The following is a 19,061-nucleotide window of genomic DNA, read 5'->3' as shown; positions in this document are numbered from 1 at the left end:
CCCACCACCACCCCCCCCCCTCGCCCACCGCCACCTCCCCAGCCTCACAGAAGTTGTTTTTATTTGTCATAATCACAAACATCCACTCCAATCAAAAGACGAGAGCACGCAGCCCTCAAAGAAAACAGAAGAGAACTTAAATTAACCCAATCCCCCACCCCCCCCACCCGACACCTTCAAAGCAAATGGGTCACGTGTTGCACTCCCCTATTCTAAACTGTATTTATTTGATTCCCCCCACAAACACTTCAACCCCCCACGACTCTTCTCATACTGTCTGCGCTGCCCGCCTGCGAGCTCTCAGCTTGTTAGTGGGCTTATTTCGATTTCACTCTCAGCTTCTCAGAGCAGCCTCAATTAGAGGAATCTCTTACTGACTTTTAAAATACACTCAAGCTCTCACACACACACACACACACACACACACACACAGGCAGGCAGTAGAGGAAGGTATCTACTCTCATTTGAAAGCCACTGCCCTTCAGGTGTGTGTGTTTGTGTAGAGGGGGGGGCGGGATGGCTCATGTCGGTGCTTCTTATAAATAATTCCTCTCCGTATTGCTCTTAAACGCTGGTGCCCCTGCAGCGGGCTGTCACGCCGTCACCCCTCCCCGTGAACCAGCCTGTCCAGGGTCCCGGTGCAAGGCCCCCACGCCCGCCACGGGACCTCCGCGCGGCCCCGGGGGGGGGCCCGCGCCGCGGTCAGCAGCGAGACGAGCGCCATCGAACCAGGACCTGGGAGTCCCTCAGGCAGGGCCGCTCAAACGCCCCCCCCCCCTTCCCCACCCACCTTCCCCACAGACGTGAGCTTGCTGTCTGTCTGGCTGCATCAGCAGTGCAGCAGCGGTCCTGGAGGGGGGACAGAGGGGATAAATCAAACTCCCCCTCACTGCGGCTGGGGGGGGAGGGGGGGGGGGGGGGTCAGCTGAGTCTGGCTTTCCCACGCGTCCCCTGAGGGCTGGTGACGAGGCACAGGCCAGCCCGCAGACCTGCCCTGGGAGGGGGGGAGGACTGACTGTGTGTGTGTGTGTGTGTGTGTGTGTTGGAAGGATTGCAGTACAGATAGATAGATGCATAGGGGTGGCTGTGGTACAGAGATGGGACTGTGTGTGTGTGTGGAGGCAGGAGGACAGTATAGATGGAGAGAGCCTGGTCTGGTGGGAGATGTTAGCAAGTACCACAGCTCTTCACAGTGTCCAGAAACGGAGCGTTAGAACTGCCCTGCAGCCCGTGTTCATCCCAAACCAGAAACGAGCAGTATCGAGTCCGTTTCTCGCCACATCTTCATCTTAAGAACCAAATCTCGCATCGGAAAGAAAACACAGCGAATACATAAACAGAGCGTTTAGAGAGAGAGAGAGAGAGAGAGAGAGAGAGAGAGATAGACAGGAGTGGGAAAGAAGCGCCCTCCTCTGGAGGTGTGACCTCCCTCGACCTCTTTGCGTTGCTCTGGTCGGCTTCACCCCCTCAACTGATGCAATAAGGAGGCTGGATTTGAGCTCCGCCGCCGGCCTCGGCTCTCCCAGAGCCCCGGAACCTCTGCTCTGAGAGACACTCCAGGGATCTGATCTCTCTCTCTGTTTCTCTCTCTGTCTCTCTCTCTCTCTCTCTCTCTCTCTCTCTCTGTTTCTCTCTCTCTTTCTGTTTCTCTCTCTGTTTCTCTCTCTCTTTCTGTTTCTCTCTCTCTCTGTTTCTCTCTCTTTCTCTCCCCCCCCCCTATATCTCTTTCTCTATGAGGCTCCTGTCTCCCACGGACTACTGGGAGATGGAGTTTTTATCTCCAGTTGCTAGGATAACAACGCTTAAGCTTCCAGCGGTCATGAGTCCTGCTCTCTCTCTTTCTCTCTCTGTCTCTCTCCCCCTCCCTCTCTCTCTCATGTTCGGTCTGTTTTCGGTCCATGCTCCAACTCCCGCCATTTTTATCTCTCCCCCCCCCCCCTCACTCCATCTCCGTCTTTCGAACGAAAGAAAAGTATTCCGGGACGCCCATGCGATCGCAGGGTTTCTTCGGAGGGCTGCGAGTCGGGGCTACGAGAGTATGTGAATGCGCGCTGCGCGTGTGTGTGTGAGAGTGTGTGATAGGGTTGTTAGGTAAGGAGGCATTTTTATATTAATTTTGCCCCCATAGATGTCCCGTCCCTGGTCTCCCGCTCCCTCGCGTCCGTTTGATTGGGAGAGTTAATAAGACAAAGCGTGCGGCGCGGGGTGCGCGGGGTGCGCGGCCCCGGAGAGGCCGTGCTAATGAAACGGAGCTCCGGATGAATGAGAGCGCCGGTGTGCCCTCGCCCCGGAGTGACGGCCCCCCCGTCACCACTAAGTGGAGTCCCCCTGTTGCTTTGTGCTTTCGTTTCCCAGCAGCACAGTCGGGGCCCGAGTCATTGAGGTGCAAGTGGCACGCATAGCTCCCTCTCCCTCCTCCTCTCTCCCTCTCAGTCTTCTCGTTCCTCCTCCTCTCTCCTTCTACCTCTCCCTCCCCTTCTTCCACTACCTCTCCCTCCTCCTCTCCGTTCTCTCCTCACAAATGTCTCCCCCCCTCCCTCTCCTCCTCCGTCCTGTAATTACCAGAGCAATCGCCCAGCACACCTCGGAGAGATAAGCCCTTTTAACCCCCTGTCCTCCGCTCCTTCGGCCTCAACACCACGGCCTGCTCAGACGCGTCAGCTTCCGGAAGCTTCCTCTTGCTGCTCGCCGACCCTTTCCTTGACCTGCCCCGTCACTTCCTTCCTGTCGGCGTACCTTCCGTGTGAAGTCGGCCCCACGCCCGGGTTCACTCCTGGGGATCGTGAAAGCAAGGGGGGGGAGGAGGAGGGGTAGGGGGGAGAGAGGGGACGTTTAAGTTCAGGACAAACGGAACAGGGATTTGAGTGCTTTTCTCCTCTTGTTTTGGTTAGATTTCGACTAATGCCGTGGCTTCTGTCTCTGATTGGATTGGAGAAGAGGCGGGGGGGGGGGGGGAACGGGGAGGGGGGGCGCGGTTTGGTCCAGTTGGCTTGTGTGTTTGTTTGCTGGGAGGAGCTCTCCTGGGGGTCAAACGCTGCGATCTGGGCATGTGCGGGAGCGCCCGGCCCTGGCTGGGGAGGTCAGCGTGTCGCAAGGCCCCTCTCCCCCCCCGTCAGGCTGCCTCCACGCCTGCATGCCCCATTTCCTGACTCTGTGGCCTAAGTACCGTAACTCTGGTCACACAACTGACCTGAACTGACCCCTTTCCACTCTGCGCCCCTCTCCCTCCCTCCCTCCCTCAAATCCTCCCAGCAGACTGAACTTGACCTGTGCTCGGTCCAGCTCTGATTAGCACTGAGCTAGTCAAACATTATCCCCGGCCACGCTCACATGCAGCGCTGTCGGTTTGGAGTCGAAATCTGTTGCGTTTTGGGTCTGTAATCTCCTGCTAATCTCGTATGTTTGTAGGAATAGCATGGGGGGAGGAGCACCGGAGCATCAGAATGGCAGCTTTGTGCCGGTTATGTGTGAAAAGAGATGCAGTTTGCTACCTCTAAAACGCGCCGGAGAAACTGAGATACCAGGTAGTCGTTAGGCCGGCAAGCCCCTGGGCTCTCTCTCTGTGTCTCTCTATGTCTCTCTCTCAGTCTCTCTCGCTCCCTCCTTTCGTTCTCTCTTCCTCTCTTCCTCTCATTCAACCAAACTAGGCCTATGGGATGGAGTGGGGGAGGGGTTGGGAGGTGGTGGTGGGGGGGGGGGGGGTTGGAGGTTAGAGGGGAGGAACACAGTTTTGTGGGGGTGGGCTTTTAGGAGGGGGTGAGCGAAGGGAGAGGGGGGGAGTCAGGGGCAGGAGGGCAGAGCCGGGGGAAGATGTAAGAATCCGCCACAGGCCCTGACAGCCACACAGGAAGGAGATCACAGCGTTGAAAACCCACCCGGGTTCGCCCTCCTCTCCTCCTCCTCCTCTCTTCTTCGCTCCCTTGCTCCATAGCCCCCAGCGCCCCAGCCCTCCCCCTTCAGGACTCTCTCCCTGTGAGGCCTGTCTGCACTCTGCTCTCAGCCTCTCTCTCGCTCTCTCTCTCTCTCTCTCTCTCTCTCTCTCTCTCTCTCTCTCTCGCTCTCTCTCTCTCTCTCTCTCTCTCTCTCTCTCTCTCTCTCTCTCTCTCTCCTCTCTCTCTCATCTCTCATCTTCTCTCCTCTCTCCTCTCTCTCTCTCTTCTGTCTCTCTCTGTCTCTCTCCATTTTTCTCTGTATTTGACTGTCTCTGCCTCTCTCCGTCTCTCTCTCTCTATCTCTGTCTCTCTTTCTCTCCCCTCTGTCCACCCATTTCCAGACTTTGTCCTCTTGAAATCTGTATTTTTTCTGTGTGTTGTCTATTTTTGTTATATTTTGTTTGGGTTATCCACAAATAGGAAGGGGAGAGAGAGAGATGGAGAGACTGAAGGAGGGAGGGGGGTGGGGGGTGAGGAGAGTTGCAAGACTAAGCTGCTTTCCTGGGAATAATGGGCCTCCATTTCCCCCTTTCTCTATATCTCTTTCCATCCCTCACTTTCTGCCTCCCCTCTCACTTTCTCTTCTCTCTCTCGCTCTCGCTCTCTCTGTCTCTCTGTCTCTGTCTCTCTCTCTGTCTCCTGTCTCTCTCTCTGTCTCTCTGTCTCTGTCTCTCTCTCTGTCTCTCTCTCCTCTCTCTGTCTCTGTCTCTCTCTCTGTCTCTGTCTCTCTCGCTCTCTCTGTCTCTCTCTCTGTCTCTGTCTGACACAGGTCTAGGTCTCAGCCTTTTGGCACTTATTCAACCATAATCTGAGAGATTTAAAACAGGAGAAACAAGTAAACAGGAGATTTGCTGGAGCAGGATTTCAGGCTGAACAATAGCGATTAAGACAGAATGAGAACAAGCTGTTTTCCCGTGTAAGCCTGAGTCACTGGTCAACCTCTCATTGAGAAGTTCACAAACCTGGCAACATAAATCACGAGGCCGACCAGACTGAGTCATCGTTCTTCTTCTCCTGCGTGGGCAGGTGTCCTCACCCCGCGACGGAAAGAGAGTGATGCGGCCGGGCTTGCTGTGCGCGTGGAGCTGACAGGACCTGTCCAAGAATGGAAGCTGGCTAGTTCACCACTAGTTCAGTATGCCAGACAGCTTTAGTTTAGGGGGGAGTAGGTCCAGGGTTGTGGTGTGGCGGGATTCTAAATATATATATATATATTTCCAGTAGTAGAAAAGCTGTTAAAGTGATTGTTTCCCAGCCAAAGTCACAAGCTGCCCTGAAAGCCTGTGTTTGGTTGGTAGACTCACCATTTTGCCTACCTACCCCCTCGCCCCGATACCCTCTCGTGGTTTGCCCAGCGACAGGGGATTTGGGGGGGGGCGGGGTGTGTGTGTGGGGGGGGGGGGTGAGGTGATGGCTGGACTACCTCTGTCAAAGTTCCTGTTGCTATCTGGCTGACACCAGGAAATATTTAGGACGACAGGGCTCCGGTGTTTAAAAATAACCGGAGGGTGGTGGTGTTGGAGAGGGGGGGGGGCGTTGGGGTGGGGGTAGTGATGAGGGCAGGGGCTGTTGTTGATAGCCCTCGGCCTGCCAGTCATAGACTTATTACATCCACAAGATGCCACAACCCAACCATCTATCTCTCCTCTCCTGCCCCTATCCATGCCCCTCGCCTCTCGTCTCCCCAAACCCCACCCCTTCTCCCTGTCCCTCGAGCCCAAAACAAGTGCTCCCCCCCTCTACCTCAACAGAACCTCAGTGCACATGTCTGACAAGGTGTTGAACAACACAGAACAGAGAACCTCGCTCTCCCAGAGAGGTTGAAGCTCATTAGCAGGTCACCTCCGTGCCGCACGGTCGCCCGGGCGACGAGTCCCTGGCACCTGACAGGTATTTAGGGCCCTCGTTCATCCAGAACCTTCCTGTCACGGCGCCCCCCAGGATCGTTTGAACTCCTGACCTGTGTCCCCATCCACTCTTACCTGAGAACCCTTCCCAGGAAGTGGGTTTCCTGGAAAGATTTCAGCTGCTGTTCAGGCCTGTCCAGTTCCATGCCCCAGTTGGAAGGCTCGCGGAGAGAGAGGGGCAGACCCACCAGCTTCCACCTCCCCAGATGGGGTGTCCTAAACTGGGGTGGGGAGGGTTGGTAGGCAGGGGGGCTGCAGAGGGGCCCATAGCCTGACCTCGCCTGTGTCGTTACTAATGGGAGAAGTGGAGGGGCCTCTCGAGGGAAAGTGTGTCACGCTTTCATGCACGGGTCACCACAAGGTCAGGGAGGTCAAGCTGGGGGGGGGGGGGGGGGCTGGGGTCATCGTGTGTCTGGCAGGAGGAGGAAGGTGTGCTGCCGGCTGTGGACGTGTGTGTGTGTGTGGGGGGGGGGGGGTCAGGGAACAGGTGGCACACTCTCACACTTTGAGCCGGGGGGGTGGGGCTAAACTGGGCAACAGGGGTTTAGCAGGTTAAAGCCCTAGCGGTGAACCAGAGGACATTCTTAGGGGTGGGCTGCATAGCACTGCTGCCATGACCCTCAGGTCCAGTCAGAAAAACCAACCTGAGTGAGTTCTCTTTTGTTGTCGAGGGGTCTGATTTTATTTACTATTATACCCTTCAAATTATATATTTTTTCCCTTTCAACAGAGGCTATTAACAAGCAGTCAAACAGCTCGGAAATGTGGAAGTGTCGGGGGGGCGGTGGTGGAGGGGGGGGGGGGCGCGGCAGCGGGTGATACAGTAGCTGTTGCCAGTGTGGCTTGTGACTCGCTCTTGGCTTGGAGAACAACAACAAACCCAAGTGTTGGTGCACAGTCCAACACAGAGTGCTGGAGTTCTAGTTGGCTCTGGCCGTGGCTCGCCCCCGTGGTAGATATGATAGGGAGATCTGGGACGGCAGCCATGCTGGGCCCTAGCTCAGTCTGGTAGGAGAGGAAACAGCTGAGAGAGAGAGGGGGAGAGAGAGAGAGGGCAGGGAGAGAGGGGGAGAGAGGGAGAGAGAGGGAGAAAGGGCAGGAAAACAGAGAGCGAGAGTTCACCACACAGAAAGGGAACGAGGCCTCACGCTCGCGCCTGGTGTCTGTGGCTTGGCCTGGTTTCCAGACCTCTTCAAATAAATTCCGAAATATTTCGATCCCTGCGCTCGTTTCCCTCTCAGCCAGTGTCCCTTGGCCACGTTTGTGAATTCACATTTAGCGTGGAAAAAGCCCTGACGCAGATGTGTGTGTGTGTGTGTGTGTCACATCGCTCGCTCAGGACGATCAGTCAATAGACTCTCATTAACCTCGTATGCACCCGTCTCTGATAATAAGACCACTGTTGTGCAGTCTGAAATCGGAGCGCTCTCCCCCCCCCCCCCCCTCCTTGCTCTCTCACATCCCCCATCTTGTGTGTATTCGTCACCATTAATGCGGGTGGGTATTCCGGCCGTGCCGTTCTCCATGTCAATAGACGGGGCGGACAATGCCTCCTTCATTCGGTGGAAACGCCGGAGGAGAGGAGGCTATCTTTGACAGACGTATGTCAGGAATCTCAGCCCCCCCACCCCACCCCCCTACACACACACACACACACACACACACAATCACACACTCACTCGTTCCCTCTTCCATGCAACACTTTTATCGTTCAGCGATCCGGCGAAGGCGTTCATGTCCGGCCGCGAGCGTCCCACGGAGCACCTCGGGGCCGGAAACCCACACAAACGCAAATCATTCGAACTGGGAAAATCAGAGTTTTTTTTTTTTTCGGGCGAGGGTCTCTGGTTTCTGTAAAAGATCCGCTCCTCTGAGGAGACAGACGGGGCTCGTCGTAATCCACCTACGACTTTTTCGTGAAAACCGGACGCCTTCGTTCTCTGCAGGTTGTGGTGTTTCTGCAGTGCTCTGCTCCAGGGCCTGGGCGCTATTCATTATTTAGTGAGAGCTATTACTGGGGATAAGAGGTTCCTCTCAGGCCTGCATCGATTGCTTTAATTGCCCCGAAAGATTGTCAACTCTTAAGATAGATATTAAAGCGCTGCGCTCGACTCTGCTCTGGCCGGCAGGATACATGGCAAATAGAGCTAGGAGGAGGGGGGAGAGAGGGAGGGAGGGAGGAGGGGGGCTGGGGGCGGAGGAGGGGGGGGATAAGGGCCCCGAAGCATGAGATGGGTTGCAGAAACGTCCCTGGCCATCATGTAGCCCCTGTGATAGAGGAATCAATAACATCTTGTGAACATACAAAGCATTCACTCACTCCCGCTCACGGACGCAGAGGCGGCAAAAAAAGAAAAAAAAGATGGAGCGGAGTGTGTGTGTTTGTGGGGGGGGGGCTTGTCCTGCCTCTTTCGATCAATACGTTTGGCTGGGGGTTGGAGGGGGGGGGGGGGTTGGAGGGGGGGGGGGGGGTGGAGGGGAGGGGGGGAGAAATGAGAAATGGATGAGAAAAACCCAGAGAAAGCGGGCGTCGGTGCGCCCCGGACTGGAACTGTAAGCGTTCTTGCATCACCGTCATTGTCCCCCCCCACCTCCCCACCCCCCTCAGAAGGTGATGCCACGGTCCCTCTGGTGGGGCGCTGAGAAGGTCAGCGCATGACCCGCTCCACGGAGCCCCGCTGGGACCACACAGAGCCGTAATCCAGCGAGGTGGCTTCCCCTGCCCCGGCCCAGATGGAACACAGAGAAATAGGACAAGCTGCTTCCTACCAGACTGTTAATAGTCCCGGCTCACATGCGCTTGGTGGGATGGGCTCCTGATTACAGACAGGGTTGTCTGGGGTTAATGCTAACCCCTGCAAACCCAGCACCCAGGTCACCGTGGAAACAGACAATCACAGACCATGCTGCACGACCCATCCGCTTGACCCCCACACCGGCATCCAATTAGGCAGCAGCTAGCCAGCTAGCATCAACAACCCAAAAATTGTTGTGAAAATGAATCAACTGAAAAAAATGAAATCTGTCTGACGTCAAATACATGGGTGGCAATCCTTTGTTGTTGTCTAAAGGATGTCACGGAAGCGCTTGGAACTTCCTAGAGCATCTGTGTCTTGTGCCAATAAGACAACTAAATCTAGGAACTTGTAGGAGCCAAGCAAGGTCCTGGACTGGAAAGGGTTTCTATAATGATAGGTGGAGGTGGGGATTTCATCCATTTACATTTAGTCATTTAGCAGACGCTCTTATCCAGAGCGACTTACAGTAAGTACAGGGACATTCTCCCCCGAGGCAAGTAGGGTGAAGTGCCTTGCCCAAGGACACAACGTCAGTTGGCATGACCGGGAATCGAACTGGCAACCTTCGGATTACTAGCCCGATTCCATAACCGCTCAGCCACCTGACTCATCCATAGTCTGTTGTTCCACAAGGGCCTTGGACCTACAATTCTAAAGTGAGCTAGCGTCCTCCTAGGAAGGATGGGATGGATTAGGTTCAGATTAGACTCAATAAATGGAGGTTAAGTCTTTGTCCTTGTATCAAAGGGTTGTCTGCTGAGAACTACTTTACCTTTAGTGTTCTAAATAAGGCGTTGTCTGACATCATCCAGTTCGGTGATACCAAAGTAAACAAGGATTTTTACCCTGTTAATAATTCATAAGTTTGTGCTGTCTGCTTACTTTGGGGGCAGTGGATTTCACTTTTTTTTTTGTAAGGTCCGTCGTGAGGGCTTGTCGATTCTGCCTGGTCAAATGACACCCCATCATTTGGTATCAGACTGGCAGAAAAGCATGCCCTCCAAACTCTCTCCCCCCCTCACCCGTGACTCTGGAAGAGGAAGAAGCGCCCCAACGCGATTACAGAGGAAATCCTGAGGTAATCCAGCAATCCTGTCTGATTTAAAGCCATTAGCCTCAGTTCTTAGCCAGCAGTCCCCCATCCTAACCTCAACATCCATTACCCCTACAGCAGGAACTTGGGACTGGGTTAGGGCAGCTCTTTACAATGTTGGCATCAGTGGATGCCAATGGTGTCCTGGTCTCCTTGGTGTTACATTTACATTTAGTCATTTAGCAGACGTTCTTATCCAGAGCGACTTACAGTAAGTACAGGGACATTCCCCCGAGGCAAGTAGGGTGAAGTGCCTTGCCCAAGGACACAACGTCATTTGACACGGCCAGGAATCGAACCAGCAACCTTCTGATTACTATCCCGCTTCTCTAATCGCTTAGCCACCTGACTCCCAGTTTACATCTGAGTGTTAACCCACTCAGATGTACACAGGGCTACTCTCCTGGAGCCACATAGAGAGGGCTCTAGGTGGGGGTGGGGGGGGGGCAGTGTAGCATGTGCACGGTCTCCGAACCAAAAAAAAAACGTGGGGAAGAGAGGAGACATTAACTGAGGTGAGGCTGGAGGGGGGGAGCCCAGGATAGAGTGGAGTCCCTGGGTTTGCGTGACCTGACCTTCCCTGGAGATAACGAGGGAGTATGGGCTTACCACAACCCCCTGCTGGAGAACACCAAGGTTTTAGACAAGGTTGACCCCTCCCCCGGAGCCGATCTTGGACTTGGGATTGGGCCTGACCTGAGGTTTCCTCCTTCTGTCCAGCAGGTGCTGGTACTCTCTCGTCAGCAACACAACCTGTTTCCAATCTGCTTTTGACCCTAAATGACGTCTCGACCCACTTTGGTTTGGCAGCACAGCCCCTGACAGCCCAGCTTGCGAGCACGTCAGGTGTTTCTGCGCGAGTATCAACGCGTATTGTATGTGACGCAGGAAACAGAAATATTGGATGGTAGACGAACCCAGACTCTTCTGACAGGAGGTTCTGTCTTTCCTGAGTTAAGTCCTTTATCCCATCATCTCATCGTCAATCTAATCGAGTAAATACAGCCCCTTTAAGAAGTTATCACTAGCTCAGGGTTGCTATGCCGATCCCCCCCCCCCCTGTCTTACAGTACAAATGGCTGCACTCGAGTTTAGCTGTCCTCAGCACTCCCCATTAAAACCCTTCTTCCAATCGAAGGCATCCGAAAGATTTGAGAATGACCTTGCAGTGTTCCTGGCCCTCCCCACTTTGGAAGTGCTTGGGATAATTTATATATAAAATGTGGGGGTTTGAAAAATGGCCATTTCCATCTTTAGGTGGCCGGGGCTCTCCATTACCAAAATGGGCTGAGTCACTGCACCTCGGGAATCTTAATAAGCAGTCCAGTCCCACCCAGACCAGGGCGCTCTGTCTCTCTCTCTGTCTCTGTCTCTCTCTCTCTCTGTCTCTCTCTGTCTCTCTCCTTCTCGCTCTCTCTGTCTCTCCTTCTCTCTCTTTATTGCTCTCTCTGTTGCTCTCTTTCTCTCCCTGTATTGTTCTCTCTATTTCTATTTTTCTGCCTCTCTATCACTTGTTTGATCTCTTCCTCTCTCTCTTTACCTATCTCTTTTTGTCTTTTCTCTCTCTCTTTCTCCTCCCTGTCTCTCTACTTTCTTTCAGTCTCCGGATCACGACTCTTCGCTTTATTTCCAAATGTTTTCTCTCTCCCTCTCTCTCCATTTCTCTCTTATTTTCTCTTCCATCCCTTCACTAGAGTAACCCACTGACTTATTCAAGAGTTAATACCTTGTCAGAATGCCTTAACGTTGCACCTCATGTGAAGTGTTGCTTCTTAACAAGTGGCTCCCAGCCGAAAGCCTGGGCTTACTGCGGGCACACGTGTGGATGCGTGTGGACGTGTCTTTGAAATCTGCCGATGACTTGACAACAGAATCGCTAGAAACGTGTCTCATTAATGTATTAGCATTCCTATGTATCAAAAAAATAGAAAATAAATATGAAAGAAAGAAAGAGAGAGAGAGAGAGAGAGAGAAGACAGGAAGGGAAGAGTGCTGCGGTTTTCTAGATGGCTCAACTTCAAATTGGAACCCAAAGCCAAGAAAACGTGGCAGAATCGAGCACGGTTCGAATTAGGCGGCCCTATTGTGTGCTTTTGTGTTGAAGAGGAGGAGATCGAGAGAGAGAGAGAGGGAGAAGAGAGCGAGAGAGAGAAAGGGGAGGCAGGGGCGTACAGTAGACAAAAGGCAGTAGCGACGTGTCGAACACAAGCTGTGGTTTTCCTCCTCTCCCACTCTCCCTCCTCTCATGCAGCTGGTTTGGCCTAGAGGCTCCCTGACCACACACTTCCCTCCAGTCACCGCATCCATGGCAGTGCCAAACCTCCTCTCTCCCTCCCGCTATCCCTCCTTCATCGCCTGCCTGCTCTCTGGAAACTCTCACTAGCCCTGCTGGTCTCTCTTGCTCTCATTCTCTGTGTCCCTCTCTCTCTCCCTCTCTCTCTCTCTCGCCCCCTCCCACCCCCCCGTTGAAGACGTCCCAGACACGGTCAGGCTGTCATCCCAAACGTCCCTCCTGAATCCCTCTGCCCTCGTCGCCCTGCTATTTTCGCTGCAGTCACTACCTGTTGACTCCCAAATTCGCAGGTGGGGGGTAACTAGTCCGAAGGTAAGCCGCAAAACCCAATCTGGTTAGGAGAGTGGGGGGGATTTGGAGTTCCAGCAGCCTAACTGCTGAAAGTGCCCCCCCCCCCCCACCCATGATAGGAGAACGCAGCTCCAAATCTTCTCCAACAATATGGAGCCAGCACACAGGCGGATCAGCTTCCTTATCCTCGCTAAGATTGTTAGCGTCCTGGAACAAATCGTTGGTCCCCCCTCCTCCTCCCCCCCAGTCTCTCTGTAAGTGCTCTCCAAGGCCGTGCAGCTGTTCCCCCTCCACCGCCGAGCACCCGGAAACTTCTGCCCGCGGAGAAGCGGGCCACCGGCGATATCCGCCGGTTGAGGGTCCCTGATTGGGTCCGACGCACAGTGAAGATGACACTGACAGTCTCTGGGGGGGGGGCATCTGTCATCCATACACTTCCCGTTATATAGGGGACAATTTGCTCCAAGGAGAAGCTGCAGCTAAGTGGCGATCTAACCACCTGATCAAGAGTGGTCCAGATCACATGACCTGTTAGGAGACTTTTTTCATTTCTGGAAAATTTGTCTTGGGAACCTGGTGAAGCCCAAGACAAATGAAAAAAGTTCCATGTAGTTAAATTAAAAGTTTAATTAATAAAATAAAATCTATCTTTTCTTAGACCATCCATCTATCTAGCACTGTGGTGGATTAGTAGGGTACCTGGATTATTATAATCATTCCACTACAGGATTTTGATCTATGATAATAAAGGGTTTTCTCCTGCTACTTTACAGCGATTGATTCTGAGGACTTGAACTTCCTAATTGAAATCTTAATTAAGTTGAAAATGAGGGTTAGACTACTCCGAGTGTGTAGTTTTAATGGGATGGCTGGCAATGGAAGCTGCCACACTAATCTACCCTGAATACAGAGAAGAATCCTCGGAACACACTCACAACTCTCGCTCTCTTTCTCTCTCTCTCGTCCACTCTCTCTCTCTCATCCCCTCTCTCTCTCTCTCTCTCTCTCTAGCTCTCTCTAGCTCTCTCTCCTTCTCCCTCTGTCTGTCTCTCTCTGTCTCGATCCTACCTGTTAGCATGCAAGCTGCACTGATTTCTCCCCGACTGTGTCAGTGAGACTGTGCTTTGACTTGTAAGGGTGTAAGTGTGCATTGGTAAAGTCTCCCAGTCACCAGAGAGGGTGAGGGGGCAGTCCCCTTATGTCGAGCCCCCTATGACAGCCCCCCCCCACGCAAGTCCTCATACAGATGCCCGTGCAGATGGGACCCCCATACCTGCTTGCATAGCTAATGCTTCTGAGGAGCATTCCCCCTTTATAATCCATAAATATGTAATTTGTTCAGCTGTCGCCATTAAATATGCATATTAGAAACAGCGATTGTTTTGGGTCATTAGTAGCATGGCAGCCTGGATTAGGAACATGGCACGGCCAGGCCGGCAAAATAACAATAATAGTAGAATTTGTTTGAGGAAGGCATCAGAGTGAATCGATTGAGTCGTGTGGAGAGAGGGGGCGGTGGGGGGGGGGGGGCGTCAGTCACGGTTACGGGGAATGGGAGGGGGGGGATTGGGGTGATTTCCGTCTGCTGTCGGAGGTGGAGGCAAGGAGAGAGAGGGAGAGACGGAGGAGAGTGGAGGAGACAATCTGGGAACGGAGAGAGATTCCCTATCTGGCCCGCACGCTCCTCTTTTTCCCTCTCTCTCTCTCTCTCTCTCTCTCTCTCTCTCTCTCTCTCTCTCTCTCTCTCTCTCTCTCTCTCTCTCTCTCTCTCTCTCTCTCTCTCTCTCCTCTCTCTCCTCTCTCCTCTCTCCCTCTCTCTCCTCTCTCTTCGTCTGTGGAGGTAGAGATGACACTGATGTCCTCTGTCGGAGTGGACAGCTTGACTGGACTGATCTCCTTCTCGCTCTCCTCTCCCTCAGTCCAACCATCTGCCCACTGCGAATTGCAACACTTCCATCGGGAATCGTGCACAGCGCGAGGAATTTCAAAAGGAATAAAAAAATGTGCTTGTCCTTAACAAGGTGTTTTGAAATGTCTGCCTCAACTTTTTTGGGGGGGAAACGACAGCGAGGCGTCTCTCTGGTTTAGTAAGAGTGTACAGTTGAATCCCTCAGAGCCGACAATGACACTTTCTCCATATCAGCCCATGTTAAACTCTCTGACCTCTGTCACTGTCCAGGCAACGAAAGAGGGAGTAAAAGGACGCTGAGAGAAAGAGAGGACGTCTTGCTTTATGATTTTTTTCTTTTGGGTGGCGGGGGAGGGGATTATCTGTTTATTATTAGATCTTGGAGCTAATAGTCAGGTTGACTCGGGGTTGCTGATGGGCATAGATCATGGATCAAGGCAGAGGTCAACGCTAGACCTGGGACAAAGGCTGGGGCCAAGGACAGGCCTGGGGTTGGGGTCAAGGCTAGGGCCGGGGCTAGGTGGCTGGGGCTGGGGGGAGGCAGGGGGCTGGATGGCTGTGTGGTAGGGATCCACTGCAGGGTTAATTTGATCAGGGCTCGGCCTCTGGGAACAGAACATTCCACTCTGATCCTCTTTCCCCATGATTCATTGGCACAGGGGAAGCCAGCAGACATGATGAGATTAGGCTTCCCTCCCAAGCCTGTCTTAAACGCTGCCCGCACGGGCCTCCAAAACAAAAACAAAACGCACCCCCGACACATACTGTACCATACTGTACCTGTACTACACACTTCAAATTCCACAGCTCCCCCCCTCCCCCCCACACACACACACACACACACACGCACGCACACAAGCTTGATGGGACAGTAAAGCCGTGTTCACGTCATGTGGGGCAGACAGACCAGGGGAATGGGGCTCAGAGGTTGAAGTGCAAAGCAAAGCCTAATTGAATAAGCTCTCATTAGACGTGACAGTGGACTTCAGACACTTCGGCCCAGTGTCAGCCAGCCCCAGCCCTGCCCCCAGCCCTATCCCCCCACCCCCACCTCCAACCCCACCACCTACCCCCAGCCCTCCCCCACCCATACACTCGTCCGCTACAGGATGAAGGACAGTCCTTTCACTCCCACAGGCCACGGTTGCGAGTCATTGGCCTGCTCTGTCGTTGCGAGTCATCGGGTAACAGCTCAGTAACAGTAACAGTAACAACATTGCTTTTGTTGTTGTTGTTGTTCTCGTTTTCCATTGGTACACAGGCGCTGACAGGGCTAAGAGCCTCTCGTGTGTGTGTTCCAAACGACAGGGGAAAGCTACGTCAAATGTTGCTTCTGTGTGTTTGTGTGTGCGTGTGTGCGTGTGTGAATGGGCCAACTTTTAAAACCGCACGCCACCCTATTCCGCAGACACTGGATTGACATGTTTAAAACACACATGGAGGTGGACACACACACACACTCTATCTATCTCTATCTAAACGTTGAGCTTGGAGTCAAATCCTTTTTCTATCCAGGTATGACACATTTAATAACACTGAAGCAACACAGGTTTGGATTGTATTGCGTGTGTGTGTGTGTGTCCAAGCCTGGAGGGGCGTGTCTCGTTGCCCCAGTCTGCTGCCTTCAGGACAGCCAGTGTTGTGATGTCAGCCCCCCCCTGTGAGAAGGATCAGAGTCTGCTAACTCTCATGTTCTGTGTGGGTGTGTGTGTGAGAAAGAGTAGGAGCACTCATGTTCTCCGTGCGGGTTTGTGTGCTCATGTTCTGTGTGTGTGTGTGTGTGTATAGCTATGTGTGTGTGTGTGTGTGTGTGTCTGCTAGCTAAGAGAAAGCAGTTTCTCAAGACTCCCGGACACCGTACGGTTAATGTTTTTTCCTGGCAAGATTTCAAACTTCCTCCTCAACCACCGTACCAGCCAGTGTTGAGCGAAAAAAACATCTCTCTTCATCTGGTTCTCCTCACCCTGCTCCCGCTCTCCTTTCCCAGTTTGCTGGGTCCAAAAAAAGAAAACATCTTTTATAAAATGAAAAAGAAGAAGTCTTGAAAAGAAAAAGAGCGTCAGGTTCGACTTCTTTTTGGCACGCTTTCTGCGGCCGCCATTTTAAGATTGGAGCAAGAGAGAGAGGGAGGGAGAGAGAGAGAGGGAGGGAGGGAGAGAAGAGAATGTTGCTCCCAGCCTTCCTTACATGGCGGACAAATTTGCTCTACCTCCTGACCAATCGGAGGTGGCCAAAGTGCTGTCATGTGACCTGCCACGATAGCACTCGGGGAGTCTCCCGCTACAGGCAATCTCTCTCTTTTCCCCGGCTTTCTGGAAAGACGCCTTTAACGTATCAGCTGTCTGAGGTTTGTTTGGCGGAGGCGAGTTTGAAAAGTGCCATTTCAAGACAGGGCTCATTACGGCCGACCAAAGTTCCTCTGATTCACACAGGCAGGGCTGCAGCCCGCCGTGTGAGAGGAAAAGTTGTTGAGCAGTCCCCTGCTCCACTCGCATTCTTCATGTTTCATGGATTTCCCTTCCTGGCCCATGTCCAAGAACGAGGGATAGGGCTGAGAGAGGGGTGGAGGGAGGGAGGAAGGGGGGGGGAGAGAGAGAGGCAAGCAGGGGGGGTGGCTGGCTGGAGAGGCAGCTTGGTGGTCTGACACACCAATTTCATTATTCTGATTTTTTTCCTTTTTTTTTTTTTTTACTCCTTTTCCTCCTCTGGGCTGGAACCGAGCATGAGGAGATTAGTGCCAAATTTCTACAAAATAACAAATGATGATGTAATGAGTCGACGGCGTAACAAATGCCTCGGAGTAGAGGGACTGGAAGGGAGAGAAAAGGGTAAGGAAGAATGAGAGAATACTTAACGAGGTGGCTACCGTGCCCCATTCACCTGAGTCACTCTCAGAACTCATCATCCCCTAAATCACAAACCAACATTCTCGTAAAACAAAAAAAACACTTTCTCTCCCCCCCTCTTTCTCTCTCTCTCTCTCTCTCTGTCTCTCTCTCTCCCTCTCTCTCTCTCTCTCTCTCTCTCTCTCTCTGTCTCTCTCCCTCTGTCTCTCTCTGTCTCTCTGTCTCTCTCCCCCCCCTCCCCCCTCTCTCTCTCTCTCTCTCTCTCTTTGTGTCTGTGTGTTTTTGCAGTCTGCCTGGTCGCTGCACCTGCAGTAACATCCAGTCTCTAACCAGACCCTCTCTCTCCACCTCTCTTCTCGACTGTCGGTCCAGAGACCTCCAGACTCCTCACCCCCGCGCCCTCCACTGCACTTCCTGTAAACGCCATCAGCTGATTGGCCAGAGGGGGCCAATCCTCACCGCTGTAGACTAAACAATGGCCATGGATTTCCTGCATTTCAATATCAGATCCATTTTTATCTCCAGTCCAATTTGCTTCGGTCTCCTTCTAATTCCAGATGAAGTTCAGTGTGGGGCAAAAGACATTAGGATCGATTATGTTCTTCTACACAGGTTTGAAATGGAATTGGAGTTGTGCACAGTACAAACCCCTAACCACTTCCCCCGCCCCCACCTCCACCCCCACCACCCCCAAACAAACCGCACACGATCCTAACCCCCACCTCCTCAGAAGCGGAAGCCTAAGTGCACACTTCAGCCAATGCATTTAGTTCCATGGCCCTTCACACACACACATACATTTTACAGTACATACACAAACCTTCTGTCTCTCACACACACCATTCTCTCGCACACGCACCCTCTCCATCGCTCACACACACACACACACACGCTCCCTCTCTCACACGCACAACAACACTCAAGCAATCAATGTTTATAGGTGCTTCACAGTCCCTCGGTGATGGTGCAACGCTGCCGGCAACCTCTCCCGTGCCCCCACACATCCCTCCTCCCGTCCTCCCCGGAACCGCTGGACTACCGAGGGTTAACGACCCGGCCCCCTCAGGTGCCCGCCGCTCGTGATTGGCCGGCCCGGCGATTGTGTTCTCAGCAGAGCCAATGACCAGCCCGGTGGTCGAGCCTCGTCTCCTCCTCGGTTCGTCTGGGTCTTACAGTCCGCCTCGTTCAGGTCTCCTGGCAGAGCACCGCGATCGTAGACCGGCTTTTGATGTGTTTTATGGTGTTTATGGCTTCTAGCTATGAGTGTTGTTACGGTGCTCTGTCCATGGCACGGCGAGTGTGAGATGTGTGTTGCGTGGTGTCACAACGTGGCTCGACCACACTCGAACTTGTCTTGGCTCGGACGCCATTTTCTCTGGCGCGAGCGTCGAGGGGTTGGACCAGAAACCTTCCCCGGCGACAGAGGGGGGCACTCAGCGCTAGCTCGTTGCATCTGATATCGCCGTGACGGCGGGCTAAACCACACAGCTCTTGGCAGGCACGGCTAGCCCGCCCCCCCCCCCCCCCCCCCCCCCCAAAGCCAGACTGACAAAAAGGAGGCTTTTCTTCCCGTGCGGCGCACAGCGCGCGGGCGCTCTCACTCGAAACACACGCGCGCGCGCACTCTCCAAACAAACCCCCACATGCGCACGCGCTGGGGAACGCACACACGCGCTCAATACACACACAGACCGCGCGCCACGCTTTCCCCTCCAAACACAGACGCAGCGGAGCGACCCGGCCCACTCCCCTAGCCACGTCGGGTGCAAAACGCAGATCCAAAATGGTGGCGGTGCTGGAAGGCTGAGCGTCCATTACGGGGTCCATTACAGCGCTGATCCCCAAGGGGCCTGCCCTGCGGGCCTGTCCCCGTCCTATAGGAGCTGAGTCATTCGTTAACGCCAGCTATTAGCGAGCGTGCTAACGAGGGGTAGGCGTGTCCCCAGTTAAACATGACAGGGGGGGGGCGGGTGTTTGTGATTTATCTGACCA

The sequence above is a fragment of the Osmerus eperlanus genome, chromosome 24 (assembly GCF_963692335.1).
Source record: "Osmerus eperlanus chromosome 24, fOsmEpe2.1, whole genome shotgun sequence".
Taxonomy (NCBI): domain Eukaryota; kingdom Metazoa; phylum Chordata; class Actinopteri; order Osmeriformes; family Osmeridae; genus Osmerus; species Osmerus eperlanus.
The sequence above is the reverse complement of the archived record's forward strand: the minus strand, read 5'-3'. Positions refer to the sequence as shown.